The sequence below is a fragment of the Drosophila ficusphila genome, unplaced genomic scaffold (genome assembly GCF_018152265.1).
Source record: "Drosophila ficusphila isolate 14025-0441.05 unplaced genomic scaffold, ASM1815226v1 contig_197, whole genome shotgun sequence".
In the NCBI taxonomy this organism is placed as follows: Eukaryota; Metazoa; Arthropoda; class Insecta; order Diptera; family Drosophilidae; genus Drosophila; species Drosophila ficusphila.
In genome coordinates, this window is record NW_025064091.1 from 7,709,864 (window position 1) to 7,727,472 (window position 17,609).

Consider the following 17,609-nt stretch of genomic DNA (forward strand, 5'->3'; position numbering starts at 1 on the left):
AGTCGCTTGGCATCAGGTAAATAAACGAACAAGTATTGGACTTTATAATGTAATTTGTACAATTATGTTTTAGTTTAGTTGTTCGACCTTTGAAGAAAGAGAACGTAAGTCCCTAATTTAATTTGTGTAATCAAATCACCTAACAGATCAAATTAGAAACAAATCCACACCTGCATTCAAAAATATATTCATTATCAAAATCCTTGCCTTTTCGCATATATGTATAAATATGTATAACACTCTATCTCAAAAAGCCGAGCTGTTCGCTTTTATTTTTTTTTTTGCTTTTTTCTCGTCGTCGCTTGCCACTTTTCACAACGTTTTCCACGTTTTCCACGCTTTCCCAGCTGCTTTTGTCTGGCACTTTTGTTGTATTCGTGGGTCTGCTCCACACGACATTGCTCAGTTGGTTGGCTTCTGTTAACCCACCTTCGCCCGCCTTCACCGCTCCCCTTTTTATTTTACGATTTTTTGAACTGGGCGCAAATTTGTTTTCGCCGCGCTTTTTTATGCCCTTGCAAAGGGTATTATAAATTCAGTCAGAAGTTGAGGGAGACACCTCAGATATAGAGTTTTCCAACATCTGTTGAATTTTGAATTTAATTTCATAAAAATCAAACGACTATATCATATAGCTGTCATATGAACAATTGTCTAAAATATAAAAAAAACTTATAAGCAAAACCGACATAGCACTTTTTTTCGGAGAAACTTGCATACAATGCCTTTCAAGTAGTTACATACCAGCCTTTTCTAATTTCAAAAGGATCCAAAAATCTATATAGAATTAACGGAAAAAAAAGGATGACATCGTTGGTTTTCATGAGACAAGCGTCATTTTTGGAATATAGAGTTTTCTAATGACTCTCGAATTTTGAATTAAATTTTATAAAAATTGGACGACTATATCACATAGCTGTCATATAAACAATCGTCGTAAATATAGAAACTTATAGAAAAATTGACATACTATAGCTTCGATGTTGTTTAGCCTTTATGTATATTATTCTGTTTGACATATTTGGTGACTGCAAGGGTATATAAGCTTCGGTTTGCTGAAGCTAGCTTCCCTTCTTGGTTTTTTTTATTTTTTCCTTACTTCTGCTGCTTTGATTTCACTTTGGCTGGCTCCTCGTGGCTTTTGTAGGTGCATGTGTGTGTTGAGTGGCACTTGACAAAGTTATGACACACCCGCAGGTGCGGCCTGCTGGCAATCCTGCTGCTGATGATGATGATGATGATGATGACGGAGGTGGCTCTGAACATTTTTTAAGGGGCTGAGGATAAGCTGAAGGATTTAACCGCCGCCTGCCATCGATCCCGTCGATCGCTGTTGGCCTTAAAGAAAAATCAACAGCAGTTGTGTTTCCAAAATGTTAAATTAAGTTATCTTAGTTTCTGTAATGTTATTTGAACTTGTATTATTCTTTTAATTGGTAACATCTTTCTTTATTGGTTGTCTTCTCTTCATCGCTCACTCAATCACGTTTTTAATAGTTTTGTAATCCCTTTTGAAACCCCTTAAAATATCTTTATTTACTTTTATTTCTTTCTGCTTCGTTTTGAGTAAGGGCATTTTTTCTCTGCCCTCTGTCTTTCAATTGCACTGGCAATGTTAAATGGAAAATATGTCAAGCCTTCAGCGTTAACTTCACGTTCAGGTCGTAAAAAAAATCGTCTCGACATGAAAAAGTTGACTGTCGGGCGTCGGTTTCCTTGAGCAATTTCCTGTACCGCGCTGGGCGCCAATTATTTGGCCGGACGACACTGTCATCAAAGGGGATCGATGACGGTTCAACAGGTTGTAAAATCGAACCCCCTGGTTCTTTTTTTTTTTTTTTTTGACTACCCCTGCACCACTTCGATGGGTTCTCCCTTTGATTAAGCGGAGGGAAACTTTGTTGTCAGTCTATTGATGACTTCGCCGGCTTTTCAACACCTCAGACTGTAATTTTTGTCAGTTTTAATGGCAGTTTGCATGTTTGTTCGCCTCCTGGCCATCAGTCAATAGGTTTCATTATTGCCCATAGGACAAACTTTCACTTCGATTTGCCGCCAGGCTGACTTTTGACTTGGCTCTCAACCGATGAATGTCCTTTGTCTTTTTTGCCCGGTTCCTGTTTCCTCTCTTCTTCTCTTTTTCTATTTCCCTTCCCCTTTTCATTAAGTTTTTTGTTGTATTTATATGGCTCAAAGATTTTATTGCTTCTACCACCAAGACGACAATTTCGCACAAATTATTTGAGCAAAGTTTGACTGAGTGAAGGTTCTGTTAACGAATTTTTGATACCCTCAAAAGAGTTCAACTAAAGAGTTTATTGTTGTCAATATAATCTTACGTGACTTTAAGATATACAATTGAATTAACCAAGACGCTTAAAAACATAATTTAATATACATTGATGGGTATTTTATAAGTCAGTATGTTAGTTGCGCTTCAGCTCTTAGTTTTTTATTGTTCCCGCTTGTCATTGATCAGCGCCTGGGAAACAATTTAGTCACCTTTGATGACTTCAAAGGGGGAAGAAAGCAAACCAAATCGGGGAATGGTAAAAGAGAAATGCAAAAAGTTTTGCGTAAAATTCGAATTAATGATGTGCGTTCTTCCTCTGATGTTTTCAACTTTTTCGAGTGCGAAAATGTAGATGGTTTTGCATGTAGGGAAGAAGCAAAAAAGACAACAGATGCCGGGACACTTGAGTCATCAATTCCTCTAACTCCCGCCGCAGCTTCCGTTTTTCCCAGGCATTTTCCAGGCACCCTCATCTTAACCGCTTTTCCTTGAGCCATTAGCTTTTCATTAGCAACTTTTATGCCCGTCGATTTGCCGGCTTTTAATTAGCAAAAAGAAGAACCGCAACAAGCTAAACAAAATTTTCAACTTTTTTATGGCCCTCCCCAAAACTGAACTGATAAGCAGAAATATGCTTTGATTGTTCCACGAGGGTGGTGGGTACTGTGATTTTCCAAATCGCTTTACGATGTACGAATTTTACGATTATATGTGTATATTAATGATGGCCATGAAATTTTACAGTGGAGTGAATATAATGATGTGTACATTTTCATACATGGATAACATATTTCGATTCGATTGGTATTTACCATATATAGGGGTTCTCAACGGTATTCCATTTAATAAAATTCAGAAGTCTATTCAAAAAAAGTTTTGTATATCCTTTTGTATGTCCTTTTGTATTATATATATGATGAGTTCTTTTTATATCCCAATAGACAGACTGACGATTGTTGTGTATTTATCTTCTTTGTTTGCTTCACCCACTGTGCTCGTGTTTGGGGGCAACGTTTAATGTCAGGACGATTATTTTGGTAAGCGAGACCCATGGCTTCCGTTTCACATACCAACGGGATCATTACTTCTGTTACGTTTTTCTTTTTTTCCCCCATCTGCTTTTCTTTTAATTAAGCCAAGCGCTTTTGGGCCGGGGATTTTCGGGGGAATTGCATGGGATTTTCGGTGTGACAGCCTACTAAACTCCTTTGTGGCGAAGGTGAGAGGGTTCAGGGGTCAGGGGGCAAGTGGCAGGATTCAGGAGCCAGCTCAACTTGCAACATACACACACACACACACACACACACATAAACACACACATACGAAGCGGGCTTAAAACTGGAAACTCAATTAGGTTGCATGCGAGAGCTCATCGCTGCCTTGTCAAACACGTGGCATGAAGCTTTTCCGAGCGGCAAGTGGGAAACTGGCGGGAAAGCGGGAAATTCCGTACGGGGGGATATCAAAATCACGGCGACAACAGAAAGTACAAGCGAAGTACAACAATTACACGAACAACGGTGGGCAAACGGGAGGGGAAGGGGGTTGGGGAAATGGAGATGCGGGGGGGAACAGCACTAAATACCCAGCAAGTGGAAAGTGGAAAGCGGAAACGGAAATGGCACACAGTAAGAGCGAGATGGCGGAAAGTGCTAAGGATGTGTGTGTGTGTCGCTTGTAATTCATAGAAATAGCCTCCAATCGCACGAGAGAAAAATGCAAGCGGATAAGCTATACGAAAAAGTCAAATATTTCTTGTTTTATAAGAAATTTATTTAATTTTATAACTAGAAGCTTTATTCTTAATTTCCAAATTTTAAGTGCAATTCTCTTAATTTTTTTTATAGGTTTTTTGTTCAGTAATTGTTTGAAGAAACCCTTCTTAAAATCAAATTTTTATATGGTTTTCCCGCATGTTTCTTAATTATTTTTCCAGTGTTGCCCCCTTTGATCTCCTGCCCCATTGAACCCCCAACTTGCCCCATCCACATACATGACCATGTCAGCATTTTTAACTCGCATGTGTTAAAAACGAAAACCGGGTAAAGCAAAGACAAACGAGTCCAGGACATGCCAGGCCAAGAACTGAGCCACTACAATGCCCCCGGCCCCCCACTCCTCCCCCCTTCCCCCTCCCTCAGTTCATCTGTCCATCGCCCCCTCACCCATCTTCCCTCTCTCTCTTTTGCGGGGATCCATTGCCGCCGTCCCTGTCGCTCGCTGTTCAAAGCTTGCCAAGAGCAGAGCTCTTCAATTCAATTCAACTGCGCCATGTTCATTGTTTATTTTTCATTTAATTTTACACTATTTTTTTTTTCTCTGCCCTCTGCGATTCTTCTCGTCTCGCTTCCTTTTTTTTTTTTTGTAGCCCATCTTTGAGAGCAGGGAGTGAGTCCATTCGGCACTCATTGGATACCCTGGAGTGCAAAGGGGTCCACAAAATTTTAATTGTTTTCAAAGTTTCAATTAACTAAATATGATAGATTTCGAGAATGCTAATTATATGTCTCTGATTGTAATAAAACTTTTTTTCTTTCTTATTGTGAAACAGTACAGCTAGTTACTCTGATTTCATAATAGATTTTCGTGGATTGTTAGTTCGATATATGTACGTTTTTGGTTTACCCATCATTTCAGAACATAACCCCATGAGGTATTTCTATTTCTTTATCATCCACCGATTTTTTCCCTTGTCTTGTATTTTTTTTGTTTAGTTTCAAGAGCAGAAATTCAATTATGGGAACGAAGCGAAACGGAACGTAAGGGAATGGGAATGGGAATGGGAGGGGGGCGGCGGCGAGGTCATCTGAGGGGCGTGGCATTGCTGGATGTTTTTGGGTGTGAGGCGAGCAAATTTTCGGCGCGTAAATGACAAAAGTTTTGTAGCACTCGAATGTTGATCTTTAGTCAGGTCTAGGATGTCGACGGTGGGTGGTTCTGCAGAGGAGAAGGAGGCGATGAGGGTGTTGGGGGTGCAGGGGGGCGTGGCAACTGGAACACACGGTAAACGGGCAACATCGTTAGCTAACTGACAGCTCGGAAAGGACGAAAGGGGCGGAGGGGGCGCGGTAAGTGGCATCCTTGAAAGTTGCGTTGAGGCGCCGCACGCAATTTGCCGCAACAACAACGGCACTGTGCTTCTTCTTCTGCCCACCGCCCACTCAAAAAAAAAAAAAAAAAAAAAAAAGTAGAGAGAAAAGGAAACAAAAAAAAGTATATAATAAAATCAAAACAAAGGTCATTACAAAAAAAGAGGCAATGAGTGTGCAAGTAATACAGCTAGACTGCGTGCCAAGGGGCATTACACTGGAACAAACAAATATACGTTTCTAATGGGAGAAATTATAAATCGCAAGTGATAAGTTCAGTTAGCAATATTATTGAATTGCGGAATGACAGAAAAATTCCTTTTAGAATATCTTTTGTTGACATGCCCTATGGATTTATACATCTTAATTGTTTAAGTAGTTTTTTCGCTCAGTGTATATGCATGCAGGACTCTAGCTGGGTCTGATTTTGAGGCTGCGGCTGACACAAGCTGAACTGAACTCGAGTCGAGTCGCTGTAGTTGGCAGACAGCTGGGACAGCCGCGAGCTCTCCGCCTGCGACCAAAATGTGCCAAATTGAGATAAAGAACCATTGAGAATTTAGTTGCAGCTCGACTTGATGCTTCACGAGCCGTCCGCCTGGGGGCGCTGCTGTTGCGACGAGTGGCGGGTCAAAGGTCCCCAACAGTTTTTCAACTGTACCGCCCAACGATATCAGATCATGTGAGCGGCAAATCGCTAAGAGATCGTTCAAAGTCCAAAACAGCAAAAAAAGTTCAGAGTTTCTAATTGAATTTGTAGAAAATCGTAAAAAAAATTTTTTTATCAATGATCATAATTTTGTGGTAAGTTTTACCAAGTTTACGGCAAGTAAAATGCTAAATTTATTTACATAACTTAATTTAAGTAAGTTATGCAGTGCTAAGTTTCCAAAGTTGTGTAACATATTTTTATTTAAATGAACCCAAAAATATTCCCAACGGTGATGGACACAAATTTAAAGCTGGCCATAATAGCCATTGTCCTTTTGGCCGGGAATGTGGAATGTCCATAGGTGAGTCCGCCGGGAAGCGGATGATTGAGCGACCATTAGCGATCATTACACGTTGGCTAGCAGCTGGGGTCCTTCCAGGATTTCAGAAGGACACAACAATGGCCGGGAGTCCGCCGTTGTTGGCAGCCACCAAAAATGATTATTTGTGAGTCTCCTCTCAAACTGTGTGTGTGTGTGTGTGTGTGTTAGTGTATGTGTGTGCCTCCGTTCTCCTTTTGTCTGCGTATGTCTGCGGTTTGTCTAACAAGGCCATATTGTTTTCGAAAAAACAATAACAGCTGGCGCTGGAAAAGAACAGAGAGGCACACGGAGTTCGCAGGACAATGAGCAACGAACGTTCGGCGAGAAGTCGACAACAATTAAATTAAATAAACTTGCTTGAAATGTTATGTAAATGCAACGCCGCTCAACTCGCTAATTGAGTCGTCGTTGTTCTCATTATCCTTCGTCCTGCGTTTGCCTTTTACACTCTGCAAAAACTAAAAGGCATAGTGCCACCTCAAGATTTTATCTTTGGAAATGAGTGGTGGTGTCGGAATGTTACAACAACAGACTGCTTTTAATGAATTCTAATATTCATTTAGTTCCTGGCTTTTCCTTCCCCTTTTATTTGTAAATATTTAATTAATTTATTAATTGCAATATGGTTGACCAAAGTGTAAGGGTATTTTGGGAAATATTGTGTTTATTTTGGAAGCTGTCAACAAGACTGAGTGAAAGGGGCAACTGCTACCTTATCCTTCCGCATCCTTCCTCATCCTTTTTGGCATTCTTGGCTGTCGTGGGTGGCCATTAATGATGGATGAACTTAATTTTTATTGCGCGACCTTGAAAAGAAAAGCCAAAAGCATCGAGCGACCCAAGTTATTAACCGGGAAATATCAATCAGCATTTTACACTAGACTGCCGGGGCGGATGTGTCAGGAAAAGGACGAGGGACGAGGGACGAAGGATGAGGCGTCGGTTTTCCTTTATCCTTGTCGAGGCATTAAAACAAAACATTTTAATTAATTGAGGCGGAAAATGCTGTAGCTGCTGGGTTGTTGGATTGCTGGGTGGCTGGGTTGCTGGTGGCTTTTCTGCCACTGCCAGTTGCATGTTGTCAACTTCTTCTGGGCCCGGAAAATGGGAATCCCAGCGGGGAAGCAGGAAAGAGGAGAGTTTTCCGGGGGCCCGGCGTTTTGGGTTATGTGGGCATTTTGACGAAAAGTTGGCTTCTTGATGACGGCGACGAAAAAAGGCTGGGAAAGGGACCCCGATTTGCCTCATTTTGTACACTTAATGGCTCAATGATGTGCGTCAGGTTCATTGAAATAAGTGCCCAAGTGTGTACCTATGTGATATATGGAGTGTTTTAATATTTTCTCCTTAGCTTTTTAATTTACTGCGGCTTCACAGATTGAAAAGAAGAGTTAATAAGGTTGAATGAGTTGCACAGTCACGTTGGATTATCTTAAATATTAAGTTATAAGGATAACTAATCTAAAAACCCTTTCAAGCTAATTGATTTAAAGAGGTTAACTGACTCGAATAGCCATTAAATAAATTGAAACCTTCAAACCCTTGATAAACGCTCAAGAAACTATCCTTGGGCCGCACAAGAAAGTAGTCTCATGTTTATGTTCGGCTAGAAGGAAAGATTGTCAGTCATCGTTAGCTCTAATTTCCAGTCGGTCCACATGAATCTCCGCCAAACATTACTGAGCCATTACACTGAAAAACAGCTCGGGGAATTTCGCCCGCCCATTTCCAGTTGCACCGGCATCGGGTGGCATCGCCCGAATTGTGAGTTCCGAGTTCCGAGTTCCGTTTCGGGACAAACCAAACCGAATCCTTCGACAAGCCCCTGACCAAAACCGAGACCCAGATCCAGACCAAGATAATGCAGAGTCCAACACAAAAAGCATCAATTTGCATGCAGCCTGACCACCAGCAACCGACAGTCGACAGTCGACAGTCGACAGTCGCCAATGGCCAATGGCCAGTGCTTTTCCATCTGCACTGAGAAAACACACATCCACTACAATGAAAATAAATATAACCAATATAAAAAAATTTATTTTGGTATTTAATTGGTTCTCTGTTTGTAATAGATAGTTCTTCTAGATTCAGTCAATTATAAATGAGAGGGAGTTATCAGATATATATTGTAATCTGATTTAATTTAGGCTTAACTCAGTTTCTCTCAGTGCTCGACCACATCTATGTGTGGTCATCTCAGTGGCCCCCACGACAGCACTTTGTTGGTGGCGGTGCTTCATCACAATTCATTCAGCTTGAATCTCTGAATTCTCGTTGTCCGACACCGAATCCGAATCCGAGTCCGTATCCGTATCCGAGTCCGAGTCCAAATCCGTGGATGTGTCCGGGATCCGGGTGCGAGAACGGCGCTCTCTTTCATTAACCTTTCTGGCATCCAACATAATTCAATTTGGCATCAAGTCGAGCATTCCGCATCCGCAGCAGAAACGTACGTACATATATGCCAGTAGAAGCCACCATTCACCAGCTAACAGCCAGCATCGAGCATCCAGCTCATTTGCATTAATGCCATGCACGTGTGCAACGCAGGACGAAGGACGAAGGAGAAAGGATGCAGGTCGCAGGACGCAGGACCCTCGACTGCAGATTGCCGACTGCCGACTGCCGACTGCCAACTGCACACGCTGCACATGGCGCACTGCCTCGAAAATTTTCATAAATAAATTGATTCGCTCCAGCTGGCGTAATTGTGGCTAACTGCGGCTAGCATTAATGACTGTCAATGGCCACTTACCTTATTAGCTGAAATAGCTGAAATAGGTGCGTTAACTTAGCACTCAGCTCAGATGGCTTACCATAAAAGTATCCGTTTAATTAGAAAGTCCACCTGGGCATGCATATATTGCTTTGCATTTTGAGTGAATAAGTTTCCGGATCCGCACATCATGCAAATAAATTCCCTTTCATTTAAGTTTTAAATGACCAACGATTAATATTCAATGTGTGTTTTTTGCTCACTAAAATGCTATTAAATTATTCGTGGGTAATCAAAAGAAATATGAGCAAGTGTCTAAATTTAAAAAACATCAGCAAGTCATCAAAATCAAATTTGTGTAAATTTTGGCCACACGCTGTCGCTGCGAATATAACTCATACGCAACGTTGGCCAGCTGGCAATAAAGTCGTCTCCTGCGTATAAATTACTGATGCGAGTTTATTCAAAAGTATTTTTATTTTCGAGGGCTTGAATATACATTTAGGAACAACTTAAATATTATAAAGCTAATCACAAATATTAAATAACTATAAAAATTATATATAATTAAATGCCATGAATTTTGTAATCTGAAGAAGACCCAAAGAAGTTCCAAGTTGCTCAATTCGCAATCAGCAGTAATAATTTTGACAAATTCCGTCTCGGAAATCTCCACCCCGCATTTCCCGCATTTCCTCGCATTTCCTCACATTTTCCCCCGCTGCAAACGGTCGCAGTGCACATCACGCATCCGCAGCGTTGGCCGGCTGGCATTGAAACTGCATCCTGCATTCGCAATAAAAGGACTCGCTCGTTCGCAGTGTCGGTGGCACGGTGCGCATGCCAGGGAAATTTTAACAGAGCAACTGGGGAAATTCTTGTGCCGCAGCAAAGCAAAGTTAACAGTGGCTGTGGCAGCAGCGAACGACAGCGGAGGCAGCCACTGCGAAACAGCAGCAGCATCCTTGGCAGGATGCGAGGATGGCCCCAAATCAGTATGAAACAGGACTCAGCGCTGACGGCACGCGTTTCGCTTCGAGAGAGGGTTCCCAAATAATCTGAAGGCAGCACAAAAAACGCGCTAAAGTCGCCATTCGTCGTCGTTGTTGTCGTTGTCGTTGTCGTCGTCGGTTGTTGTCGTTTTGGTAGTCTTGCGTGTTGTTTTTTTTATTGTTGTTATTATTCTGTCGCTGCTGCCGCCGCCACCGCCGCTGCCGCCGTCCCGCCGCCGCCGACGTCGCCGCCACCGCCGCCACCGCCTCTGCCGCCCCGCCCCCTTTTCGTCTGTCTGTCTACGTGAGCGTGTGTTGGTGTGTTGTGTCTGTGTCGCGCATGTGACCGCCTCAGCTGTAGGTTTTATTTATTTTTGTTTGCAATTATTTATCATTTGGATTTTTATTACTAATATCTATGTGCCAGGAAATAACCCAAATTCAAACTAAACCCGAAAAATGAATGAATGAAATAAAAAAAAATTTGATTCCCAGCCGACCACAACAAAGAAAACAGCTTGGCAAACAAGTTGCAGGCCTCTGGGTTTTTTTTTTGGCTGTGGGTTAACAAATTTATAGTTGCAACTTTGTCGCGTTGGCGGAAAAAGCAGCGGACAAAACGCGTGCGAAACGCGCACAAAACGCTTACATAAGTTGGCCATTTGTAAGCGCCGCTGTATGTGTGTGTGTTGCTGTTTTAAGGCTAGAAAATTACCTAACCAAATGCTTAATGCAACTAGCTCAAATTTTGAGAAATTTCGCGTATTTTGAAAACAGAAAAACAAAAACGCGCGCCCTCCCAATTTTTGGCTTTGTGCGCGCGTCTTCTTGGCAACAAAAAAGGAAAAATATAAGGAAAATAGATTGGAAATAAGAAAAAAAAGGGGTGGGGAGAACAAGAAGCAAAAAAGAGAAGGGGGCAAAAGAAAACCGAAATTGTTACACGGTCATTGCGGAGGTCGCGCCAAACTAAAAGAGAGATTTTATTTGCGAGCTGCCAAGGCAACAACAGCCAAGGGGAATTAGAAATCAATTGACATGCAATGTTTCGTAATAATAAATTGAAAAGGGAAATCCCCGTCAAATTTACAACTTGTTGATTGCCAGCAAAAAGTATTTATTATTTGCAAAATTGCTAAAATAGCAGAAAGGATCTTAAAAGCTTACTGTTAACTGGACAGAGAAACTTTTATTGGATAGTTAAGAAATTATTGGCGTACAAAAAAAGTACCAAAAGGGCGAAACTGCATCTTATAGTGATTAAATTTAGAAGGTTGTAAAAGTTGGCGAGTAGATATTAAAAACGAAACGATATTATGAAATATTTTAGAAGAAATTGGAATACCAGGAGCTGTTCAACTTTAAAGTTTGGTCGAGTTAGAGTGATTTCACGCTCGAAAGTTAAATATTTTCTTTTCCTTCGTTTTGGCTTATAAATATCTTTTCTTAAGCTCAGCTGAGTGAGACCAACCCACTTTTTTTTTACTCTTTTTTTAATGTTCTAAACCAAACAATATAACACGGAAAAAAAAAACAACAAAGTCGAAACTTCAAAACAAATATTGGAAAAATTCGAATAAAAAGGTGTGCGCTTGTGAGCCGAAGGAACCGAATGCAAATTGAAAACTAAAGTTCGAGGAAACCAGAAGCCAGAAGCCAGAAACCAAAACAAGGAAGCGAACCCGTGTCCGTGTGAGGACCACGTGGGACTGTGTGTGCGTGTGTGTGTGGGTGTAGTGGGGACACCACTACAACAGCAGCAGCAGCAGGCGAAATACTTTTTGTGCCAAGGTAAGATTAGCATTAGGACCAAAGTTAATGTTTTGTTTCTTGGGCTAGGCAAATATGCGCCTTTTCGAATTGAGCGAGGGACCCAAATGTGGGTTAAGCCGAATTGGGAAAGGAAAAGGGAAAACTTGGGCTGGCTTTAAAAACCAAACATTATGATGTATTCTTTTAAAGATGTCAGCAAGTGTCTGCTCAGGATTATTAAGCCCACGAAACTATAGATTATGAAACTCTGATATGCCATATTCATTTACTGATATGATACAGTTGTTTTCAAAATAATAGGAGTGACCATCACGAATGTGAAAATCGGTGAAAAAAACTATGTCAATACGAATTAAATTTCTTAAATTCATTTTTTTTTAACAAATATGACTTGTATTAAAGTAATTAAAACTAAAAAAAGTTACTTCATTAAATACATACTTAAAAAAAAAAAAAAAAGGGAACAACACCCAATATGGGTTTCTCAAAATAATAGGAGCGTTCAAGCAAATTCTCTCAGAACTTTTGAAAATAATATATAACGATAAAATATGGTTATATTAAGTAATTTAATGTTAAATGTAATTAAAAAAAACTATAATTAGTACTTCGTGGCACCACCTTTATTGGCTATCACTGCCGCACAGCGCCTTGGCATGGAATCCACCAATTTCTGGCATCTTTCGGGACGAATCGAGGTCCAAGAGGCCTTTACAATTTCCCAAAGCTCGGAAACATTAGTTGGATGCCTTTCTGCGACCGCCTTTTTAACGTCTGTCCATAAATTTTCGATCGGATTCAGATCGGGGGACTGGGCGGGCCATTCAAGTACTGCAATCTTATTGTCTGCAAACCACTTCTTAGCCACTTTACTTGTGTGCTTTGGGTCATTGTCTTGCTGGAAGACCCAAACCAGTGGCATTTCTTCGCTAGCATAAGGCAGCATTGTTTCCTGCATTATTTGGACATATCCAGGACCATCCATAATATTTTTAATCCAATATATTGGACCTACGCCATAGTACGAGAAACATGCCCAAATCATTATATTATGTCCGCCATGTTTGATCGTTTTAATGCAATATTTGGCATTAAATTCGGTGTTAGGTGGTCTTCTAACGTACTGTCGAGATCCTTTGCCACCATAAAGGACTATTTTCGACTCATCCGACCACAATATGTTACGCCACTTTTCAACTGACCAGTTGACATGGCTCTTTGCAAATTTCATTCTTGCGGCTATGTGCTTCTTGGTGTGGAATGGAATTTTCCGTGGACTGTGGGCAGTCAAATTTTGCTTCTTTAAAAGACGACTTATTGTTGGGATACTTGCGTCCAAGTTAAGCTCATCCTTGATTTCTTTGCAGCTTGCAAAAGGATGCTTCTTCGAGTACCTTGCAACACGTGTAGCCAGTTTATCGGCTAGAACTTGGGGTCGGCCGCGGGTTTCCGGCTTGGGTGAAAATTTTAGTGCATTTCGGATCATGGAAGCACCGCATCCAATTATTTTTTGTACTTCCTTGTACGTTTTCCCACTTGAAATCAAGTTTTTGATCAAATCACGCCGCTCAGGTGTGCAATGTTTGCCACGACCCATTGCTTTAAATTTTCGATCTTAAACGTTAAAATTGTAGTTGGATATTAATCATTCTATACTTTTAAGCCGTTTTTTTAAAGAATAATTACCTTTTTTTGCGCTCTGAACAGATTAAAATGGCACACTCCTATTATTTTGATGAGCGCAAAATGAAGTTTGTTTACGAATTTGGGTAATTCTCAGAAAACGAAGATAGTAAAATGAAAAAATAACGGTACCTCAGAATGTGTATCCATAAACAAATTTGGAAAAAGAAATAAAATTGAAAAAAATGAACGCATAACATTGCTACAGAAGGGACAAGTGCATATGCAAAAGCACTCCTATTATTTTGAAAACAGCTGTATGCCTAATATGGCACTGCTTTATAAACCCTAATATTTAGTGTAGATTGCTTAAATCAAACTAAGGAACTATATTATATTTTATAATCACTCTTTTTGAGCACCGTTGACTTTTTCCTCATTATAGATATCTCTTTTTATTGTTTCTGCATTACATAATTTCTTCTTAAGTTTTTCCTTGAAAGACGGCTCTTTGTTTTAGGCTTATCACTCCTAAGGACATTGACCACGCCCAGACTTTAATATTAAATCAGAAAACGGATGTTTCCTAATTTCTAGGTTGTCTGTATTTTATTTGTGAGGGTAACTTTTGAGAATGGCACAGAGGCAAATGCAATAGAAAATGTTTAAAATGTTTGCCAAACAATTTTGAGCGATTACGAAATGTGTGTGTGTGTGTGTGTGTGCGAGTGTGCGAGTGTTTGTGTGTTTATACAAGGGGAAAATGAGTGTTGGTGTGTGCGTGTTTACGCGCTTGTGTGTGACATGAATGGCTCCAGTGGGAGTGGAAATGCCATTGTTGCTGCCATCGCTTGTTATTATTGTTGCACTTCGAGAAAAATCATAAAAATGTGCTCATGTTTTATGACAAATACGTATTTGTTTAGCATACAAAATATTAATTTTTAAATATTTTTACAATTGCTGGATTGACTGAGAATATAAATTAAAGAATCGCAAGACAAATAACAAATGCAAGAATAGTGTATTGAAAAGATTATTCCTTTTTAAATTAAATCTTATAAGATATAGTTTTGGATAATATTCATTATATTTATTATATTATTAAGTTGTTTAGGAAACAATTGTTTTCAATGTGTTTTTGCCATTGTGGTGGCCAAAATAGCAAACGCGCGTCTATTTATTCATTTTGACCAGCTTGTAGCCATTGTTCGCTATCCGTTCTCCACTCACCACTCTTCGCTGTGGCATCTCCATACTCCTCTTGCCACTCTCCACTCCACTCTCCACTCCACTCTCCACTCCACTCTCCACTTCTCCGGCCATCTTCAATCTGCATTCGGGGCTTTTAATTAAATGCAACAACAATAACGACGGCAATGCCAACAGAATCAAACAAAAGCCATTTGCACACTAAAAACATGGCGTCGTGGGAAAATCGAGCAAAATGCTCGTGCGATGGGAAAACGCGGCGAAAATCCGGATAGTAGTTGGGGAAAAGTCAAGGGCCAAATGGAAGCCCCCGAACTGTGACCAAATAACAACAAATAGCGATTTGTGCATGGAAATTAAACGAACTGATTAAATGTTGAATTAGTGCCCAAGCGCCAAAATCCCCAACACTTTTCGCACCCTTCATTTGACGCTCCAACTTAATTGATGTTTATTATTCGTTTTGGCAAGATGGAAAAGCTTAGCGCAAAAGTAATTAAGCCAAGTTTACTCAAGTGAGTGAGTGAGTGAGTGTTTTTTCAGTGGTTTTCGGGCTGAGTCTTTGCCAACCAGTCAATAAAAGCCAGAAGATTCTGTCTATTAGATAACACTTAAATGTTTTTTGAACTACAATTTATTAAGCAGGGAAATTCAAGCCAAGATATGATTTGATTTCAAATGATATATGATACATGCTTTTGGTTTTACCTATTTGACGATACGGTTTTAGTACGGAGCCAAGCTTTTGTATTATGCATGCTATTGTGTGTTTATGCGATTAAAAGTAGACCACATTTAAATTATGCCTCCATTCAACTGAGCATTGCTTATGTGGCAGGCGATTGTCTAATAAAGTTTGCAACATAAATATGCCCGGCTTTGTTTTATTGAATACATTCCGTATTCTAATCTAGTGAGATGCATTTCGATGTGAAATGCATTTTCCATGCTGGCTTAACTGCAGTTGCCAGTTTCCAGTTGCCAGTTGCCAGTTGACTTTTGTGCTACGGCTACGGCCCGTTCCTTTAACCATATCGGGGGCAATCGGGGGCGATTCAGAAATTGGCTAATACAGTGCCGGCCAGCAGATGACCCACTTGGGGCCATGCTCTTCTGGCGTTGACTGTTTTGCATTTAAATCGTTTTAATTGTTGCCGAAAAACAAGCAACTGCCTGTGTGTCTCTCTGTCTCTCTGTCTTTGTCTGTGTGTCTGCGTGTCTATGTGTATGTGTATCTATGTGTTTATATGTGTGTATTTCTATATGTTTCTGTGTGCGGAATGAATGAATGAACTTAGCATTTAGAATGTGGCTCTCGTTTCACCATTGTTATGGCTTTCGGACCGAATTTCCTGCACAATGGGGCGTATGAGCAACGTGGCATGGTGATGCTCCTGCAACGTTGCTTATACGCCCCATTGTGCAGACAAATAAAATGTTAACATGGAAAAAATCGTTGTGCGGCCCCCTCGTCGTCCAAATGAAGAGATTATTGAAATGGCCAAGAGCAGGAACCTCACTGACAGTCGCTGAAAATTCGGCTCAAAACAAAGCCCAAGGGTGGCCCAGAAATACCAAAAGGCCAGGCTATCAAACAGCAAAGCAGCAGAGCGGAGCACTGCAAAAAAATAACAGCCACTAACCAGAGAAGGCAAATTAAATTATCATCAATTAAATGCGAACACATGCATTGCTGTTCAATTAGCGAAAGGTAAACAAAGTTTTTAACCAAATAAGTGGAGAGATTTTTGCTGCACAAAAATAAATTATGGTTGATTAAAAAGAATTCAATCAGAAATTAAAGAACAAATTTTCCCTTTCGGTTTTTGTAAATGCAAACTTCGTTTTTTAAATATCATGAATTTTACCAGTGAAAACATGTTGCTCATATCCAATTTATTATGTACAATTTTCTCTCAGTGCTGCGACCTGGGCGAGTGGTCTAATGTCCTTCTTTGGCCCGCTCCTTGTGCTATCTCCATCTCACCGTTATCCTTGTCGTTTGCCTCGTTGCTTTTTATGGCCCATGTCAAACATTGCAAATCAGTTTAAACTAACAAGCGCCACTTGGATCTGGATCCGGGCATCTGGAAGTGGGCGTGGCCCTATTTTGTCTGCATTGCAGCTGACGCCCTTTAAACGCCAAAAAGGATTAAAAGAAAATCAACTAAACGAATAGAAAAAAAAAAATCAAGAGAGAAACGAACGAACACCGACAGCTTCAAATTGTAGACAAATTTTTTAAATGCCCATTGAGATGGCTCAATTTTTTTCCATTGCTCCCTTTTGTGCGGAGGTCAATTTAAGGATCTGAATTATTGAGCTGGGAAACTGAAACACACACAAGTACGCGCACACACACACACACACACACATACACACCGGACGAATGCAGCACGAATACAGGTGCACAGGTTCGCCTCGCTCACACACACAATTAACCAATTAGCACTTTTTCGCTTGTTTCTTGTTTTCTGGCGCCGGCCATTTTATGATTTTTTATTACCGCTTTATTGTTGTTTGTTGTAAACAAAAATTTCTGTTTGCTCATAAAAAAAAACAATTTTTAATTGCTGCCGCACAAAACAATGCAAAACAGAAAAAAAGGGAAATAGAAATAAAACACGGCAAAAGTAAAAGAAGCGAAATGAAAAATGTGTGAAAACTGTGAAAAACTGTGCGAAGGCAAAACAAAGCGTCGTTGGCCGGTGAGAATGGAGCGGTAGCTAATAAAAATAAATATAAATACACCATAAAAGCCTAGAAGGAGAGATAAAGAGTGAATTCAGGAGGCTTATTTGTAGCCTCAATTAGCCTACGGCGAAGGTATCTCCTGCAGTTTCATTAGATTTAAGTTAAGTTTCTTCAAGATACAAA

The 17,609-nt window shown here is 40.3% G+C and overlaps 1 protein-coding gene across 2 annotated transcripts in view; it reads left to right on the top strand.

Annotated features, from left to right (window-relative positions):
• The window catches only part of LOC108097971 (acetylcholine receptor subunit alpha-like), a 116,471-nt gene that overhangs the window by 9,710 nt on the left and 89,152 nt on the right, over positions 1 to 17,609 (top strand). Inside the window, exon 1 of one of the 2 annotated variants that reach the window (XM_017200586.2) lies at positions 10,530 to 11,915. The exons of the other annotated variant lie outside the window; for it this stretch is intronic. The gene's annotated coding sequence lies outside the window, so the exon portion shown is untranslated. Of the gene's footprint in view, positions 1 to 10,529; positions 11,916 to 17,609 lie in introns of those variants that run through there. 2 annotated transcript variants of the gene reach the window in all.